This window comes from Syzygium oleosum, unplaced genomic scaffold (genome assembly GCF_021117445.2).
Source record: "Syzygium oleosum isolate NSW1041296 unplaced genomic scaffold, Sole_v2.1 Sole_v2.72, whole genome shotgun sequence".
Lineage (NCBI taxonomy): Eukaryota > Viridiplantae > Streptophyta > Magnoliopsida > Myrtales > Myrtaceae > Syzygium > Syzygium oleosum.
The window spans coordinates 12,469-20,476 of NW_026607556.1; the positions used below are offsets into that span (position 1 = coordinate 12,469).

At 39.7% G+C, this 8,008-nt stretch overlaps 1 pseudogene; it reads left to right on the forward strand.

The window, feature by feature from the left end:
* The first annotated feature begins 1,340 nt into the window (after positions 1-1,340).
* On the forward strand, positions 1,341-7,783 carry LOC130137301 (dual specificity protein phosphatase PHS1-like; annotated as a pseudogene).
* The last annotated feature ends 225 nt before the right edge of the window (positions 7,784-8,008 follow it).

Here is an 8,008-nt window from a genome sequence, read left to right on the forward strand (position 1 = left end):
ATATATATATATTCTACATATGCGTATTTATTTAGTATCTATATCTATTACATATTTTAGGTAAATTAGTATAGTTTATTATTTGATAAAAATTTTATTGACGAGTGATGGAAGGGAATAAAAAAACAAAAAGAGAGGAAAATAACTAGAGAAAAGTAAATAAAAATAATGTAGAAGAATCCTAATTTTAAATGAACAAATTCAAATTTGAAACTAATCTTTCTAATTCACTTCGTCTCCTTTTTCTACATATCTCTAGTTTATGTTGAAGTTTCACGACTCTTCCATGGTTCTTTGTTCAACGCTTCACTAAAAAGCAAGAGAGTTGAAGCTCTTTTTGCTCCATGATTCTCTAGTTCACGTTAAAAGTCCACGAAAGTTGCAAAACAGCCGAAGCTCTTCTTATCGGTAATTTATTTTGAGTTTTACATAAGTGACGAGAGAGTAAAAGTACTACACATTTCGAAATCACAAAGGTGAATAATCATTTTTCTCTATTTTACTAGATTCGACATACATTTCTTGTTATTGTTGAATGAATTGATTGATGGAGGTTAACTCTAGTTGTATATTTGTGATTTCTTTAACAATGACTCATGAGAAATTCTTATCAATCTTCATTTTTAATTTGCAGGTTCATTTACATCGATACATTGTTCATGCCAAATAATGGATATGATAAGATATGAAAATATTTGGCTATATTATTGTGATTCACAAAACAATGAATAAGATATAACAATATTTATGGATCTCATATCTTATGCTATAGGACCACAGAATGTGGAGTTACACATCGCAAAAGGGGAAAAACACTGATAGGGCCTCCTTTAAGAATACCACTAGGATTGTATATAGTAAGAATACTCATCTTCTCATTGCAATAAAATACTTCGGTACTTTACCAGCAACTAGACGCCATTATGCTGACTTTTAAATTTCTTTCTCCTAAAGAATTCCTTGCTATGATTCGGTAAATCTATCGATACAAAGGCAATGCATTTGGCCATCTCTCAATCATTTGACAACAAATAAAAGAAGTTTCGGGTTTTTGCGTGGTAATACCCGAATTTTTATGTAAACCTAAAGCTTTTGAGAAGTTAATTTAATTCGATTTAATTTCATTGTTAGAAGACTCTAAACTTAATTTAAAGTTTGATTTAATTTTTCTAATTTTCCATTTTAGCCATCTTCGAGGTTAAATGAAGGTTATCAGCAAGAAAGTTGTTATCGAGATATGCAAATTAATCTCTATATGTACTCGCCTTACTATTTTATTTTATTTTATATGAAGCTACCGAGGGGCGAAAATCAGAGAAGAAAGGAGGAGACGGGGGCAAGCAGCAGCACACCGTGAGTCCATGTCCATCAGTCGTGTGCAAAACCGTACTACATACGCAGCAACGTGATTTCATCATCATTTCCAATAAAGAAAGGTGGAGTGCCTCGTTGTCTCTCTCGTTCCAAAGACCCCGCAGAAGGAAAACCATCTTCAGCAGCGACCTCAACTGAGCAAAAAGTGGTGGTGGTGGTGGGACTGAAGCCGAAGGATGTCTAAAGAGCAGACGGAAGACCATCTTCATCGACCACAGGTCCAGGTATGTACTCACTTCACATTCCTCTTCCTCTGATGCATATACCCGAGAAACTTAGGTGGTGGTGGCTTTGATCTTGCTCTGTCAGCCCGTGCGGGATTCGGAGGATAAAGAGGAAGACAAGGAGTTGGATCTGGGAACTTTGGAGGAGGCTGAGGCTCCGCCACCCCTTACCGTCGCTTCTCGGGTAACTCTTCTTCATCACTCCGCATTCCCAAGAAAGCTAAATCCAATTCCACCCAATGCCCAACCCGGTTATGTCCTTGCAGTTTTTGTATATGTTGGGCGATATTACGACGGGTCCGGCTCACAGGTTCAGCCAGTGGCTGGAATTGGTGCGCAAGCGCAGTGGCCGTTACCCATCTTCTGGCTTCCCCATCGTCCCCACCGTATCCATGATACCGTGCCACAATCTGGGTATTCGTATTACCCCCTTTCTCTTATGTATCTCTCCATTAATGGACGAACAAGTGTTTCTTGCTAACATGTAGGGACGAATATGAGTGCATTACCAGTGGGTATCAGTCTCAAACCGAGAGCGTCCGATGTGTTAAGTAACAAACTGCTAGATCATGCAGGACGGAAGCTTCGACTGTTGACTCAAATTCTAGTCTATCCCCCGAGCAGTTCTCAGAAATTAGTTTGTGGGAAAGACTAGGGAAAGCTGCAATGCTTAATATTGAGTCGAGCTCTTCTCATGGGACATGTTGTCCTCTCTTCACCACACTGAACACAGCAGTAGCACTGAACATTCCGAGGATGAAATGAATAAAGCTCTCGAGGTACTGCCTTCCTCGTATTGAGAGATGTTCTGTTATAATGGATGTTGTCTTTGTTGCAATATCGGTATGGTACGCATGACAGGATGATTACTAGTACTTGCCGACATTTAAACTAAATGCCTGAGTTACTTGATTTTCAGTTTGAAAGAGATGAGTCCCTGAGAATGGTTCTATCATGGCTATGAAAGTTGCTTCATTGCAACAATTACTTATGAAGAATGCAACTTTCGGTGATTATAGATTTGTGTAATGTCTTCAGGGTGAGGTGGCAAACTTTACCGGGTATTTCTGTTTATAGTCTGGACGAACAATTTGATATGGGTTGTGGGTGGGCCCTGTGGGCAGACGGATATCTCATGCCTTTAATAGTGAGAAACGAGATGTTTGGAATAAATAAAGTTGGACAGTTTTCGCATGATCTGTGGTTAATTCGACAGTAAGGATCCATTATCAATTTCCAATTGACAGAAGTTTGGAGATTAGCTTAAGGATCATCCGCACTTCTTACTCTGAGTGGTTATTGTCTAAAGCACGTGATGAGCACAAGCTGTGCTACTCTTCATGAGTAGTGTTTTCAATGGTAGATATTTTACTTCGCTGTCTTCAGGGCTCTTTTAGCAATTTCCAAGACATAGTCATGTCTTCCTTGATAGACCTTTCACATTGGAGTGCCCTTTGTTAGGCATATGCGAATTGCATCCGTGGGATACATTAGTGAAACTACAGAGTTCCTCTGTCTGTTTCTTATATGTTGAACTATGGATGCATTCATGCCTTCTTCCTGGCTTTGTTTCAACATAATCCTCTAGTCAATGCAGTTGATGATAAACAATGCAGAACTGGGAAATTTATTAATGTTTAGGAGAACCTTTTTGAGCCTTTTCACAGTGAACGGATCCTTCTTTTCTCTTTGTAAAAGTTAACCTGCTCCCTTGCTCTATTGTATGTTATTCTCAAAATTTAATACTTGTCGCGGCAGGTGACTGTCAATTCCGGGGGAGTTGTCTTCTTTGGGCTATTTAATCTGCCTAGTATTGGTGATGCATTTGCGAAGGAAGCTGTTGCTGTTATAAAGATATCATCGCCTAGGATGGCCACACAATCCGAACGCCTTGGCTATGAATTTGCAAAGTGGTTGGGCATCCAAACTCCACAGGTTGTTTTGTAGGATGAAACATATCACCTAGGCATTGAGTCCATCTCTCCCGATCTCTAGGCAGCTTTATCTTTTATAACCTCTGTTCTTGCTAGAATTTACCGTATCATAGTATTGCAGGCCAGAGTCGTTCATAATTCTAGCCCTGAATGGCTTCAAATAAAGGAAGCTGCAGAGAAAGCAAAAACGACAGCAATTTCAGAGGGAGACGAAATTGGTGAAGTGACATGTGCAGAACTCTTGGAAGCTCTTGAGCTCAGTCGATGCCTTCTTCTGATGAGGTGTGCCTTACACTGAATTTGAATCTTTAATCAGGTTCCTCCATACTGTACTATGGAATATTCTTTTATTGGCTTACCTCACATTATTGGATATTTTGGTAGATTGGGCATATGTTTTATCATATGAGTCTCAGTTGTTTTGGTTCTTCATTATCTTATCACACCAGATTATGGTCTCCATCATACCATGGCAGTTGCACAATGTGCTTCTTTGATCCTCCCCATGGCCACAAGAGAAAGCATGAGATAACATGAAATTTCTCCGGAATGCCTCCAGCATTAAATTTTTTCCCCTTAAATTGATGTAGATGGTTGTTTTGAACAGTTATGTGCACGGGTCTCCGTTATTGGAGAGTTCAGCTGCATTTGAGTCTCGGGAAGCTGCAGAAAAGACAGCAGCAGCTCTTGGCAGGGTCTTGATGCTGGACCTTGTCATCAGAAATGAAGACAGGCTTCCTTGTCGTCAGCTACGGTGGCGTGAAATCCTGCCAATCTATTATGTGCTGACAAGATGGCTTCGACAGGGGCAGATGCATTGAGGAGGCTTTTGATTCTGCGGTCCAGAGGTATAGACCAAGGGTCCTTAGAGCTCTTCAGAATGAAAGGAGGGCAACATCTGTTGACAGTAGATTGAGTGCTCATAATTCTGCTCTCATATCACAGACTTCCGACCTTCTGACATCACTGAATCACCAAAATCTGGCAATATGAGCCAAAAGAGTGGGATGTCAAATGAGTCAACATCATCTGCTTTTCACATTGTGGCAATTGACTCTGGTGTGCCACGCCGACCTCCACATGGAAAACGGGCAAATGACCAAGCAAATTATCCCAAGTTGGTTGAGCTGCTTCTCAATAGTTGTGAGTACGCTTCGAACATGTTGCATGAAATAAGTGGCGGCAGGTTAGGGTCACCTCCTTTGCAGGATGGTGAAAATATGGACGAGATGTGTCTGGCTGAGGTTGCCTCTGTTGTCCATGTATTTCGCAATGGATTCCGTGCTGCTCTGAGGGACCTGCAAGGTTTTCATATTTTTTTACTTGCTCTTCACCAAAAACTGGATTCCTTATCACGATCGTTTTTTAACATAATTAACAAGACATCTTTGGGGGATTCTGACAAAGATGACCTGGTGGTCCCTGAGTCACCCTCAGGAGCTGCTGGTGTTCCTAGCTCTTCGCCTAATAAGGAACGGGTACTTCTCACCATACAGATTTAAGTGATTCAGAGTTGCAGAGAACCGCACTGAGGTCATCTTCAGGAAATAAAGAAAGCTTGGATTCTAGTTCTCCTCTTTCGCGAGAAAATTGGCATGGAAAATTTTGCAAAGGGAGTGGAGAGCCCTTTCGTAGCCTGCGCTTGACGGCAAAATTACGTGACTTTCATAAGTATGCTAAGGTTGGTTTGCATTTAACCTTGTCGTTGAACTTGGCCAAGCACAATGGTGACAGTTCTTTAGCTTCTGCTGAAATGTTCAATTTCTCAATGGGATAAAATTGATCTTAATTCATGAATACCATCGGCCAGTAATGTTTAGTAGGTCCACACTCTGTGGCTAAATGGATTGATCTTCTCTTATTACCACCTCTACTATTGCAAAACATTGAGCTCACAAGTCACAGTCTTTCAGGTTGATGCCGAATCAAGTAAGGATTTGGAGCACTGGAATGAGATGCTTAAGAATGATGCTGTAAAACTCTGTCAGGAAAACAATTTCAACACAGGATTTTTTGAGGGGAATGATAATAATAGTGTTGTTGATGCTTATGAATTGAAGGTACAACGAACAATCACCTTATTCCTCCGCAGAGATGTACTTCAATTCCAATCAATTTTCTGATGCATATATTCTTTCTAATACACTCAGTTGTGCTCATAGGTTAGACTGGAACACATTCTTGAAAGGATAGCATTAATTTCTGAAGCAGCAAATACGGAGAGGCCATCTTCAATTACAAGTAGCTTGTTTATTGGTGGGGCTTTGGCAGCAAGATCAATTTTTACACTGCAACATTTAGACATCACCAACGTTTTATGTTTGTGTTCCAATGAAATTGGACAATCAGATTCTCAGTATCTCGATCTGTTTAAGTACAAGAACTTCTCTGTGAGTACATAAATTGTTTACTTGAAGTCTGAGTGGACATTTCATCTCTGGGTCACTACTCCACTGTGATATTATCACTTATAATCAAATTGCTTAATTTCCTACTGGCAAGTGGTTATCATAGCCTGAGAAGTTTACTTCATGCACTGTATCAAGTTATCTCATAAACTTTTGCTTAATTTATCATACTCTCTGTTCCTTTTACAAGAAAAAATGACAGAAGTCTAAAGCGTTCTTTTCTGTTAAGCTTTCTTCTTTCTGGCAGTATTTGCCTGTGGTTCAACTGCAGGACGATGAATGTTGTTCCTACACACGATCACAAGCACTGAGGACAAGCACTTTTCATCATGATGCTTGCTTCTGTATGCATGCCTTTGGATTTCTCATGAGTTTTGGATTTCTTGTCCACATAGTGCCTTCTCATGACACACTGCTTACCCTACTTCAACAGATAAGTGATGATGAAGAGACCAATATCAGCAGTATTTTCGTTGAAGCGTGCGATTTCATTGATCATGTAGAGCAGATAGGTGGGAAGGTGCTTGTTCATTGCTTTGAAGGCAGAAGCAGAAGTGCCACGATGGTGATTGCTTACTTGATGCTCAGGAAGTAAGTGGTGTCTTTTAACACAGTGGAATAGGGGAACATGAAACTATTGTCTTTGTCAAGTGTAGTCATATCAGGATCTGACTCAGGAATGAATTAAAGAATATCCGTATCTTAAATGGAGGTGATTGTAGTCTAGAAATCTTAACTTTTTAACACAGACATTAGTTTACATGGTGTGAAATAGACATTTATTTGAAACTGGAAACCAGTCAAGTCACAAGCTTTTTCTTTTTCAGTGCAATTTACACTTCTTTCTATTACACTACTTTACTGGTATCTTAGTGCTTAACTAACAGACTAGTTAACTATTACAATTCTCGCTCGGTTTACAAGTCTAGGTTCATATGTGAGGTCTATAACTTTAGGAATATACAAATTAACATGTTTATTAAAGACAAACGTAAATCTCTACTGTGAATATATTTTCACTTTTGCACAATGTGGTACAGGTCTTTTAGAATCCCAACAATAGCAAATGATCAAGCTTTCAGCATTTGTTTCTATGCTTGTGTTCATTGTCTTAAAGGGGAATGCTCATGCAAATTCTCTCGTTATGTAGAAATTTCACTCTGTTAGAAGCATGGAATATCCTTAAACGAGCTCATCGGCGAGCACAACCGAATGATGGGTTTGCTAGAATCCTTCTGGATCTTGACAGGAAGTTGCATGGGAAGGTCTCTATGGAATGGCAACAAAGAAAACCGGTCATGAAAGTTTGCTCCATCTGTGGGAAGAATGCCGGCCTCAGCAGCAGCTCCCTCAAACTGCATTTGCAAAAGTCTCACAAGAAGCTATCGTCTGGGAGTGTGGATAGTGCAATGACAATGGAAATACAAAAAGCGCTGACAGCACTTAAAATAAGTCGAAGTGGAAGTGTCAGCCCCACAAGCAGACGATCTCGTGCAGTAATGGATGAGTAGTAAAAGCACGCTCCTACATGCTCACCAAGATTATGCCCACTCCTTTTGCTTCTCTCAAAGGTCTCTCACTACTTAAATTAAAATCATGAAAGTATCATTTTTGAAATAGATGCTTGCATCTCTTTTTATTTTTTTATATTTTTTATATTTTTTATGTACCTGCCAAATGGTTATATTGTGGTACTCTTGAAGCGATGCATTGGCAATTGAAGCATGCTTCTGGAACCGTCATTGGACCGGTGCCTTATCCTTTGCGTATAGTATCTATAGATGTTTATTTTTATCATGTATATATCTACATTATTCTTCCTTATAATTTTCCAAATTTACTATGGAAGGCTTATACCAAAGATCTACTGTAGGTATGCTTCATGCAACCTGAACCCTACACAACCTCTGTAGGGTGAACTCCAGATTAATGGTGAGATAAGGTTTAACGCCGTTTATTTGGGACGATTTAAAGAGTTCTGCCTTGACATGCTCGGAGCAGCGTCGTTAGGGAAGACTTGACTAGATCGTCCCCTAACATTTTCTTGGGCTTTACTTACCCTTATTTT